Raw genomic sequence first — 12,846 nt, 5'->3', positions numbered from 1 at the left:
TTATCTTTTGTTTCTCTTGCCTTTGGAGATGTGTCATGAAAAAGGTTGCTTTGGCAGATGTCAAAGAGGTTGCTGCCTATGTTCTCCTCTAGGATTTTGATGGATTCCTGTCTCACATCGAGGTCTTTCATCCATTTGGAGTTTATCTTTGTGTATGGTGTGAGAGAGTGGTCAAGTTTCATTCTTTTGCATGTAGCTGTCCAATTTTCTCAGCACCATTTATTGAAGAGACTGTCTTTTTTCCACCGGATGTTTTTTCCTGCTTTGTCAAAGATTAGTTGCCCAAAGAGCCGAGGGTCCATTTCTGGGTTCTCTATTCTGTTCCATTGGTCAATGTGTCTGTTTTTGTGCCAGTACCATGCTGTCTTCATGATCACAGCTTTGTAGTACAGCTCGAAATCCGGCATTGTGATGCCCCCAGCTTTGTTTTTCCTTTTCAACAGTTCCTTGGAGATTCGGGCCCTTTTCTGGTTGCATACAAATTTAAGGACTATTTGTTCCAGTTCTTTGAAAAATGTCATCGGTATTTTGATTGGGATAGCATTGAAAGTGTAGATTGCTCTGGGTAGCATGGACATTTTAACTATGTTAATTCTTCCGATCCATGAGCATGGAATATTTTTCCATCTTTTTGTGTCTTCCTCAATGTCTTTCAAGAGTGATTTATAGTTTCTAGAATATAGATCCTTTACGTCTCTGGTTAAGTTAATTCCAAGGTAATGTGTGGTTTTTGGTGCTATTGTAAATGGGATGGATTCCCTAATTTCTCTTTCTTCAGTCTCATTATTCGTGTATAGAAATGCAACTGATTTCTGAGCATTGATTTTGTATCCCGCCACATTACTGAATTGCTCTATAACTTCTAATAGTTTGGGAGTGGATTCTTTTGGGTTTTCCGTATAGAGTATCATGTCATCTGCGAAGAGAGACAGTTTGACTTCTTTGCCGATTTGGATACCTTTTATCCCTTTTTGTTGTCTGATTGCTGTTGCAAGGACTTCTAGTACTATGTTGAATAATAGTGGCGAGAGTGGGTATCCTTGTCGTGTTCCTGATCTTAAGGGAAAGGCTTCCAGCTTTTCCCCATTGAGAATAATATTTGCTGTAGGCTTTTCATAGATGGCTTTTATGAGCTTGAGAAATGTACCCTCTATTCCTACACTCTGAAGGGTTTTAATCAGGAAAGGATGCTGTATTTTGTCAAATGCTTTTTCTGCATCAGTTGAGAGGATCATATGGTTCCTGAGTCTTTTCTTGTTGAAATGATGTATCACGCTGATCGATTTGCGAATGTTGAACCACGCTTGCATCCCAGGGATGAATTCCACTTGGTCATGATGGATAATCCTTTTAATGTACTGTTGGATTCTATTAGCCAGGATCTTGTTGAGGATTTTGGCGTCCATATTCATTAGGGAAATCAGTCTGTAATTCTCCTTTTTGATGGGGTCTTTGCCTGGTTTGGGGATCAAGGTAATATTGGCCTCATAGAATGAGTTTGGTAGCTTTCCTTCTGTTTCTATTTTTTGAAATAGCTTTAGGAGAATAGGTATTATTATTATTATTTTTGAATGTTTGGTAGAATTCCCCAGGAAAACCGTCCAGGCCTGGAGTTTTGTTATTTGGAAGGTTGTTTATCACTGACTCAATCTCTTCATAATTAATTGGCCTGTTTAAAAAATCAGTTTCTTCCTGTTTCAGTCTTGGTAGTTTATAGGTTTCCAGGAAGGCCTCCATCTCCTCCAAATTGCTTAATTTATTGGCATATAGCTGTTGATAAAAGTTTCTAATAATCCTTCCAATTTCATTGGTGTTGGTCGTGACCTCTCCTTTTTCATTCATAATTCTATTAATTTGGGTCCTTTCTCTATTCTTTTGGATAAGTCTTGCCAGTGGTTTGTCAATTTCATTGATTCTCTCAAAGAACCAGCTTCTAGTCCTGTTGATCTGCTCTACTGTACTCCTGGTTTCTAATTCATTGATTTCTGCTCTAATCTTGGTCAACTGCTTCCTTGTGCATGGATTAGGCCTGTCCCTCTGTTGCTGTTCCAGCTTCTTGAGGTGAGAATATAAAAACTGCATTTTAGATTTTTTCATTCTTTTGAGCGAGGCTTGGATGGCTATGTATTTCCCCCTTAGGACTGCCTTTGCAGTATCCCATAGATTTTGGACCGTTGTGTTTTCATTCTTGTTGGTCTCCATAAATTGTTTAAATTGATTTTTGATTTCCTGGTTTATCGAGTCATTCCTGAGCAGGATGGTTCTTAGTCTCCAAGTGTTTGAGTTTCTTCCAAATTTTTCCTTGTGGTTGAGTTCCAATTTCAGAGCGTTGTGGTCTGAGAATATGCAGGGGATAATTTCAGTCTTTTGATATTGGTAGAGACCTGTTTTGTGTCCCAGAACATGGTCTATTCTTGAGAATGTTCCATGGGCATTAGAATAGAATGAGTATTCTTTGGTTCTGGGGTGTAGTGTTCTATATATATCTATGAGGTCCAACTCGTCGAGTATGGCATTCAAAGCTCTTGTTTCTTTTTTTTTTTTTTAAAGATTTTATTTATTTATTTGACAGAGATAGAGACAGCCAGCGAGAGAGGGAACACAAGCAGGGGGAGTGGGAGAGGGAGAAGCAGGCTCATAACGGAGGAGCCTGATGTGGGGCTCGATCCCATAACGCCGGGATCACGCCCTGAGGCGAAGGCAGGCGCTTAACCGCTGTGCCACCCAGGCGCCCCCAAAGCTCTTGTTTCTATGTTGGTTTTCTGCTCCGGTGCTCTGTCTATTGCTGATAGTGGAGTGTTGAGGTCCCCTACTATTAACGTATTTTTATCTATATGTCTCTTTATTCTGGTTAAGAGTTGGCTTGTGTATCTTGCTGCTCCCCTGGTGGGGGTATATATATTTATAATTGTCATATCCACTTGTTGGATACATCCTTTAAGTATAATATAGTGCCCTTCTGTGTCTCTAACTATAGTCTTTAGTTTAAAATCCAATCTGTCTGATATGAGAATTGCTACCCAAGCTTTCTTTTGAGGTCCATTGGCGTGAAAGATGGTATTCCATCCCTTTACTTTCAGTCTGAATGTATCTTTAGGTTCAAAATGAGTCTCTTGTAGACAGCAAATGGATGGGTCATGTCTTTTTATCCAATCTGCAACCCTCTGGCATTTATGGGAGCATTTAGGCCATTTACATTGAGACTGATTATTGAGAGAGATGATTTTAATGATGCCATGTTGCCAGTAAAGTCTTTGTTTCTATAGATTGTGACTTTCTGTTCTGTATCACTCTTGGGGCCTTTTTACTCTTATAGAACCCCCCTTAATATCTCCTGTAGGGCTGGTTTCGTGGTTACGAAATTGGTCAATGACTGGCGATTCTGGAAGGTCTTTGTTTCTCCATCCATTCTGAATGACAGCCTTGCTGGATAGAGGATCCTTGGCTGCATATTTTTCTCTGAAAGAGCTTTGAAAATGCCCCCCCAACCCTTTCTCTCATTCCAGGTCTGTGTAGACAGGTCTGACGTAATTCTGATACCTTTGCCTTGGTACGTGAGAAATTTCTTTGCCCTGGACGCTTTCAGTACTGTATCCTTGGATCTAATATTTGCGAATTGCACTATGATGTGACGTGGCGTAGGTTTGTTGTGGTTGAGCTTGGGAGGGGTCCTTTCTGCCTCTTGGACACGAATGTTTGTTTCCCTTGCTAGATTAGGCAAGTTTTCAGCTACAATTTGTTCAAACATCTCTTCTAGGCCTCTGTTTTTCTCCACCCCCTCGGGGATGCCAATGATTCTGACACTGGAACGTTTCATTGAGTCAGTAATCTCCCGTAACCTACATTCTTGACATTGGATTTTTTTTTGAGCCCAGTTTCTATTTTAGCTTTCTCTTCTACTAACCCATCCTCCAATTCGCCGATACGTTCTTCTGCCTCATTCACCCTGGCTGTCAGAGCCTCTAGTTTTGACTGCATTTGGTTCGTAGAATTTTTAATTTCTGCCAGATTCGCTCTCATTTCCGCCCTTAGAGATTCTATATTCTCATTAACATTTTCGTTAATACTTTTTTCAAGTCTACACATCATCTTGACCATTGTTACTCTGAATTCCATTTCTGATAATTTGGTTACATCCATATCCATTAGTTCTGTGGCAGAGGCCACAGACTCATTGTCTTTTCTTTGCTGGGGGGGAATTTCTCCTTCTCGTCATTCTGACGAGGAGAGGGTGCGGGGTTGTCCAGAGCCCAAATTATTGACCAGAGCCCAAATTATTGACCGGGACCCAGGCCGTGCGCCCTTGTTTTATAGGGATCTTAGGGATGTGGGCTTCTTGATTTTTCAGGCTGCCTCCTGGGGGAGGGGCCTGCCACGCCGATACTCAGGCAACCCTGTTTGGGTAGAGTCTCCGTGTCCCCTGCGAGGGGGGATGGGGATGGGCACACTCTGAGCCGGTATTTCCAGGCTTTTGTTCTCTGGCGGCTTTCCCTGGTGGTTTGCTGTGCCTCTTCTGAGAGTCAGAGCAGCAGTGGCCGAATTTCAGCCTCTGTCACAGAACAGAGGGATTGCGGCCCGTTCTCTACTAATGTTCTGGCCACTTTAACTCTGTTACTGTTGGTGCTGCTCAACCCTGCAGCGTCCCGGGATGTGCGCCCCACACCCGGCGTCCCAGCCCTCACTTCCAGGGCCGGCGCGTCTCTGTCCTTTGTGTCTCTAACACCGCAAGCCGCCAGCCGCCCCGCGCGCTCCCGGATCTCCCGGTCTCAGTCTGGATCCAGTGAGCACACCGGGATTCCGGATTCCGGTGTTCTGCGAGATGCCTGGTGGCGCGCGCACCCGGCTCACGGTCTCAGTCTGCTGTTTTGTGGGTGCCCACCACGAGCCCGCCCACTCCCCCGTGCAGGTGGCTACCGCTTCCCAGCACCCGAACGTGGAGGCTCCCTCCCCCTTCCGTTTATCTTCCGATATCTGTGCACAGTTTCGTGGCTCCCCGCTTCGTACCTCAATACTCAGCGCTGGAGATGTTCATTTGTAGAGATCCAGATGCGTCTTCCTGCATCTCAGGCTGATTCCGTGGGTGTTCAGGCTGGTCTGGTACCTACCCAGCTCGACTCAGGGGACCGGCTGAAAAAGGGGTCCCCTATTCCTCCGCCATCTTAACTCCTCCCCCTAGAGTCAAGACTCTAACCCAAGCCTCCTGACTCACTGGTTTCCCCTCTATTTCCTGTCCTCTCCCATACTTTCTCCTGGAATTTAGCTCTAGGTACAAATTAATTCCCCATAATTGGGTCTTCCGTGTTGTTGGCTGAGTCTTCCTCCCCACTGGGGAGGACATAGGTGGCCTCACCCCCTCCAGGTGATTGGACGGCACTCAGGAAAACTCCAGGGGCTTCCCTGTCTTGAAAGGTAACCCTAAGCACAGCTCTGAATTTCAGTCCTGGAGTCTTTTAAATAACTACACACACACACTATTGTGGTAAGTCGTGGTATCTTTGTGGGTCACAGGGATGTTTTTATTAGTTCGTGATGTTGACCTTAGGTTTCTTCACTTTTCTTAGTAAATACATTTTTAAAATAAAAAAATAACTTGAGAAAAAAATCAAAGAAGATGAAAGGACTCATAATTTCACCAGCCCTTCTGACTCTAAGCATCAGCCATGTAGAAACCTCCACCGCCCCCACCCCCTCCCCGGTCCCCGGAGTGAGCAGAGTCAGGCACAGAGATACTCCCCATTTCTGCTTGTGTCAGTGAAAAAACTGGAAGGCACATCCATCTACAAGGGACTGCTTGGAAATATAACAAAACTCTGTGGCAACATTAGTAAGAATACAGTAGCATATGCTGCCATGGAAGGACCTGATTCGAGAGAGATTCGTGCAGAAGGTAGAAGTCATGTGCATCTGATTCCAATTTCATAAGCAACACACTGCATGTAATTTCTGGTTTTGTGTATAGAAATAATTACTTAGTTGAATATGCACCAAATTACTTATGGGCATGGGGAGCATTGTTCATTTTCTATATTTTTAATATTTCTCTAATTTTAAAATTCTGTGTCAGGTGAGGGGCCGGCCTGCAGTGTCTGCTGGCCAGTGCAGGCAGGCGGTCTCCATCCTGGGGGGTGTGGAGCTGCAGTGAGCAGGGCCTCGGGTATACAGGTTTCAGGGTGTGTGTGTGTGTGTGTGTGTGTGTGTCTTGACATCCCTGGCTGTGTGAGCAGAAATACTGAAAACTACAAAGATTAGGGTTTCAGGTACAGCTGTATCTGGGTGCTCAAATGGTGTTACTAAAGATCTGCCTTCTCCCTCTCTCAGTTCCTCTTTTCCTTGTCCTGGCTCAAACCCCGGTGGGCTCTTTCCACATGGGAGCAAGACAGCCCTCAGCATGCCTTAATTTCTTTCCGTGGAAAGCTGCCTTACAGGCTGGACTTCAACTCAGTCTGAATCTCAGTGAAGCCAGAGCTGGGACCAGTGAGTCAGGAACCTCATTCTGCATCAAGCCCCCAAAGTGGGGGCCCAGAGAGGCGCTTTGTTTGGTCTGCACAATGTTTTTATTTACTTATTTATTTTGCATTTAAAAATTTATTTTGCACAGTGTTTTTAAAAACGTTGCGTTTAGTTGCCAACATTTGAAAATCAGATTTCATGTTAAATTCATATTTCTAGCTTCTTTTGAACGAAATGGAGTCCTCGTCCCCGTAAGGCAGTACATTGGCTGGTGGCTGCCCCCTCCCATCTGGGTGTGCTGTTTCCAGTACACCACAATCCCCACCGCTCCTTTGTGTCTCCTCTCCCTGGTCTGCTTCACTCCTCGCCTGAGGTATGAGCCATAGACATAGTAGTAACAGCGTGGACCTGAGCCAGAGAGTCTGGGTTTGAATTCTACCTACTGGCTGTGTACCTTAGACAAGTTAGCTAACTCTTTGCTGCCTTAGTTTACAAACCTGTGAAATGGGACCAATAAAAGCACCTATCTCATGAAGCTGTTTTGAGAAGCTTAAATGAGTTAATATATAAAAAGCGCCTGGTACACTGACCACATTTCATACATGCTTAACTGTTATTAGAATTGCTTTCTGGCTGTAACTATTGGCGTTTTTTGGACCGCTGCTTTCCCCTTACAGCGACACACATTTTTTCCTTCTTGAACTATGAAACCATCTCGATCCAATCCCATAGGACAGTTTGCAGAGAGGCTTACAAACTCGTTCGAGATGTTGGCCGAAGCCAGGGAAACGGAGAAAGGATGCCAGTGTGAACCTCCCACCCTGGCTGTGCCTTTGGGGGCTGCTGCTCCCGGCCGGGAACCTGCCGTGACCTGGGGAACCACTGAGCCGGCTGTCACACCGCGTCCCCAACACCCCGGCCTGTCAGGGGGAGCCCGGCCCCTTCTGCTCTGCACCAGACACCTTCGGACCCTGGAGTCGGGAGTCAACCGCACCAAAGGCGTTTATCTGGCCCGGCTCTCCTGCTGCTCAGCGGGGCTGCTCGGCCCTGCTCTGGACAGGCTCAGATGACAGAGGCAGAATTTAGAGCCCTTCTGGATGGCAGCTGGGATTCAAGCTGTCAACCGGAGGCGAGTCGACACAGTCGGGCTGCAGAGACCGGGCTGGCGTGCGGACGGGCAGGAGGTGACGCTGTGCAGATCTCCCGCCCCTGCGCTCTCTTCTATTTATAATTCCCCTTGATAATAGGGCACAGTCATCCCCCTGCAGGCCACTAATTGCTCTGGAGCGAAGGGATGACAGCCTAATTATTCACTTCACAAAAATTAAAGTTGGGCCGTGTCAACAAAGTCCATTCACTGTCACCCAGATGCAATTCGTTGCCCTTCATTGGGGCAAAGGGCAGCTGGAAAAAACCCCCAGCCCCTGGCCTGCTTCCAGTGCGAGCCGACTTTTATTTTCTGGCCTCAAATGATCTCCGGGAGGTTCTGTTTCGAGGAGACAGAATGCCTCTTCCTCTCGGCCATAAACTGCGGCCAGCTGGTCACTGCTCCCCTGACAAGAGGCGACATTTTGGTCCCTGGAAATGAGGCATCTGAGAGAAGGAGCGAGATTAAAAACCAGCAACTACTGGGCCCAGTTCAGCCCACGGATATGTTTTATTTGGCTAGCAGAGTGTTTAAAAAACTAACCCCCCCCCCCGCAAAAAAACCAACTAAAAACATTGAGATAACGTTCACATTACATAAAATTAACCATTTTGAAGCGCACAGTTCAGCGGCATTAAGCACGTTCGCAATGTTGCCCCACCTCCATCTGGTTCCAGACAGTGTTCCTCAGCCAGAAGGAAACCCCAGTCACTCCCCATTCCCCCCCCCCGCCCCGCCTGCTTGTGACCTGCTAGTCTGGACATTTCACGTAAATGCAGCCATAGAACAGGTGGCCTTTTGTGACTGGCTTCTTGCACTTTCCCTAATGTTTTCAAGGTCGACCCCTGCTGTGGTGTGTGTCAGGACTTTATTCCTTTCAAGGCTGAATAATTTCAGAAAGATCCGGATTAGTGCATAACAGCCTTACTGAGAAATAGTCCACACGCCGCCCAGCTCACTTCCTGAAGCAGTCAACTCCATGCGTGTCACAACGGCGTGCACGACTCACAGAGGTGTGCAACCATCCGCACACTTAAACGAGCTTTTAACATGGAAAAATCCGGAGATTTCACAGAGCGCCTTGGCGAACCAAGAGATGTGGTCACACCAAGCCCCTAGTCACAGCACAGAACTGCAGCCCGGCCCTCTGGATGAGACCTGTGCTCGCTCCATCTTGTGTGGAACCAGCCACTTCCCTGGTTTGCTTACAGCGTGGTCCTAGAGGCATGTGAGCGTGAGAGCCTGTCCAACGCCTGCATGGACAGGTGAAGAAACCAAGACCCAGCCAGGCCAGGCTGCTTACTCAAGGACAAATGAGTTGAGCTGCACGTAGCGTGCAGGCCTCCCACCTCCCAGCTCCACCCTCCTCCCGCTACTTGTGGCTCTTTCCACAGGTGTGGGAGCTAATTGTCAGAATCTCTGTCTAAAGGGAGGTGTGACCCTGTGTTTGTGACAGGCTTTACACCACGTTATTTGATTAATGTATGCACTGGGGATGACTGCCATTTCTTCCTTCCTCTGGTAACTGTGCTCTAAGCTTTCTTTGGGGAACTATCCCAAATAATCACATGGTTTAGGTGGGGCAGGCCCTGAGCACCCCTGTTGTAGGGGAGTGCTTGTAACTTCCCAAGCCTGACAGTCAGACTCTTGCCGTAGTGTTTGAATCAGGGCTGAGGAACTTCTGTTCGATTATTGGAAAAGAGAAGCTCCTTCCCAGGTAAGGGTCCCAAGATGGTGAAATGGGCGTGGAGGTCTGCTGAGGGCTGTCTCACTACTGTTAGAAAAAGTCTGCCTGAGACTTGAGCCAGCATAGGGGAAAAAAGAACTGAGAGATGGAGAAAGCAGATCTTCAGTAACATTGAAGCACCCTGATACAGCTGTGCCTGAAACCCTAATCTTTTCAGTTTTTGGTGTTGTAACTTAATTGCCTCTCTTTTTTCTTAAATCAGATTGAGCTGGGTTTCTGGCACTTGCATTGAACTGCTCCATCCTAAGTATATGAAACACTATTCACTCAGAGAACATTTATTGAGCACTTATTCCATATCCGTGTTTTCACATACATGAGATCATGTGAGGTAGGTAGCTACGATGATTTCTCATTTACAGAGGACAGGATGGGAGGGTAGGGAGGTGACTTACCCAGAGATATTCAGACTGAGTGGGTGACCTGGGCTTTTAACCTCATGTTGGAAGCTAGTTCCGACACCACAGATCCCCAGTGCATCACGGGAAACATTTGCCATTTTCCAAAGAGCTTAAGCATATTTTCTGCCCCCCACCCCCATGATAAATTGTGGAAAAGTTGGAATATATACAGAGTATACAAAAAATTCTTCCACTTGCATATAACCCTCGTGAACATTTTAACGTATATAATATGTCCAGGTTTTTAAAGTACAATTTTGTAACATATGAAAGTTTATATAGAAAAAATTAGAGATCAGCCGGTATGTACAATTTCATATTCGATCTTTATCATTTAAAATGATGTCGTAAGAATGGGGACAGCTTTCCGTGTGTTTCCTCCTGGGTCAGAGGAAAGAGGCAGCTTTGGGGTAGACCTGGGGCTGACCAGCCACTCCACTGAAGGGCCAGTGTTCGCTGGTCCGTCCTGGACTCTGCTCTGCAGCCGCCAGCACCGCGGGAAACCACGGAGCGAGGAGGGGAAGGCTTCCGTGTCTGTTTCCTACGGGGGCAGGGTGCGTTGGAGTGAAGTCAGAGCAAATGTGCGTCCCGGGCGGAGGTGGAGCCGGCTGTGCGGGCAGCGCTGGTTTTGCTCTCGGTGTGACATTGCGATCACCTCGGGACCGAGGAGGCGCGGAGCCTGTTCTCCCTTAGCCCACTCGGTCGAAAGCACGCTGTGCTCTCTATGACCGCCAGGTGGCGCTATGGAATAGGAAACGAATTCGCGGCTCTAGCTACGGGAGGAGAAAAACAGGCAGAGGGAGATGAGATCTTCGGAGAAGAGAAGCAAGCTGACAATGTCCAGCGGCTGAGGGTGCACCATGCAGGGAGAGGAGGGCAGGTGAGAGCCCAGACAGAAGTGATAAAACGGTAACGAATCAATGACCATGTCGTCATTGAAATGAGAGGCTGCTGATGTAAAGGGAATGCCTGTGGGTTGGGGGGGGGGGTCACACAGACTGAGTGTGGATCCACTTTCAGTCATTTACTGGCGTGATCAGAGCAAGTCACTCTGCTTCTGAGCCTGAGTTTCTTCGTCTGTAAAAGGTACGTGAGCCTACCTCTGGGCTGCAGGGCAGATGAGAAAAGGTGGAAGGGGGCTCTTGTCTGGATGGCTCCCGTTGCCCACCTGTTGGAAAGGTGTGATGAACTCAAGGTTCTGCATGGTGTTTCGGTCCTCTGTGCGTTCACAGGGTGGTGTCATTTTTGCATAAGGCCTGTCCTGCTGCCTCGTACATAGAAAGCGCCCAGCACATTGTGTATTACATTGAATCAGTTGAGTGAATGTACACTACAGACCATGACCATGGGTTTCAAACTGTGAGATGGACAGTGGATCCTGGCCATCAGATCAAGGAAGGCTTCTTGGAGCATGTGAATCTTAGAAACAGGGGAGGACTGAATAGGGAGATGAGAATCTCAGTGTTCTGGATTAGGGGGCAGCATGAGCAAAGGCCCTGAGGTGGAACTGGGGGAATGGATGCAGTGCAGGATGGAACTGCCTTGCTGGTGCTGGGAGAAGAGTGAGGAGCTGGAGCAGCTAGGATGGTGGAAGCTCCAGGAGCCTAGCTGTGAAGTGCTTGGATTTGGCTTGGCTGGTGCAGGCAGGCCACTGGGCGGTCGGGTCCAGGACACCTGTCCTTGGGCTAGTCACCAAATCAAGCCTGTTTTGGTTCTAGACCCTCCTGCCTTGCCCAGAGGCTTAAGGCCTAGAGGGGCTGCTGTCAGTATAGGCACCTGCCGGGTCTGAAGGGTGTCAGTGCTGGCAGTCGGCATGGATCTCCAATTGAGGTTCAAGGCCTCCTGTTCCCCCTCATCTGTAAGGAGTGGGGAAGAGAGGTTAGGGGGCTGTTCTGAGAGGTTTGGAGGGACCATGGTAGACTGACATACTCTCTTCCGTTGGATAACTCCTGGGAAATGGGAGTGACTACAACAGCCCTCCTCCTTGAGGTGTGTGGGGCAAGGAGCCAGGACACCAGGACCAGGGGCCCTTGACCGGGTGAGTGCTAAATAGGCCTGTGCAAATGGCAGAGCTCTGGGACCAGGAATGAGCTGGAGGATCCATGTGTGCTTGTGAACAGGCAGCTCCCGGACCCTGGCTGTGGACATGCTAATTCAGTGGTTTGTTGTAAGGACCTCAGTGCTTCTGGACTGTTCTGGGAAGAAAATTTCAGATTGACTTGGTAGGATCTCCTGAGACAGGGAACTGAAGCTAGCGTGCACCTATTTTGTGCCAGGAATGCATATATTATCTTGTTTAACCCTTTTCGAGCCTTGTGAGTTAGGTATTATTTGCCCCATTTTAAAAGAGCCGAAATGGGGCTCAGAGAGAGTAAAGTGACTTGCCTAAAGTCACACAGCTAGTAAGTGGCAGTGACCCAGGCCTGCCTGTTCCAAGGCCTCCTTCTATCGTTACAATAATGGTTTTGATAACAATGATCACACACACACACACACACACACACACAGTGGTCTTCTAATAACAGTTTGGGGAGATATAATTCACACACCATACGATTCACCCATTTAAAGTCTACGGTTCTTCCATGACAATTAATATTTGTATAGTATTGCTTTTCCAAAAGTGCTTCTCCATCTAGATATTGTTTTAGTAACAGTTCTGACACTTACCTAGTACTTTAAAATGCACAGAATGCTTTTGCTCAATTCTCTCTCCTAGTCTGTTTTTTAATCCTATGATACCCTGTGAGCAAGTAAGGCAGTTTTAAAAAAAATCATCACTCTCATTTTACAAGTAAGGAATTGGAGGCACAGGGACGTTGTGGCTGGTGTAGGAAGCAGCTGACTAGTGAGAGGAGGGAACAGAAGCAGCTGGAGTCCACAGACCCCAGGTCGGCTCGCGGCTGTCATGCGATGACAGGCGGGGCCAGGCCGCAGTTCTTGCTCCTGCTGGAGGCCTGGTACAGTCTGGAGTTCTCAAGAAGGGCGTGTGTGCATGCTCAGGCTGGTGGGCAAGAGCGCCTCCAGCCTGGGCCCTGGAAGGCACGGAGGGCAGGATTTTGGCTCTGGGTGAAGGGAAAGCAATTTGCCTACTGTTGTCT

Source organism: Ursus americanus, chromosome 15 (genome assembly GCF_024610735.1).
Source record: "Ursus americanus isolate L20-20 chromosome 15, mUrsAme1.1.p, whole genome shotgun sequence".
Taxonomy (NCBI): domain Eukaryota; kingdom Metazoa; phylum Chordata; class Mammalia; order Carnivora; family Ursidae; genus Ursus; species Ursus americanus.
The sequence above is the reverse complement of the archived record's forward strand: the minus strand, read 5'-3'. Positions refer to the sequence as shown.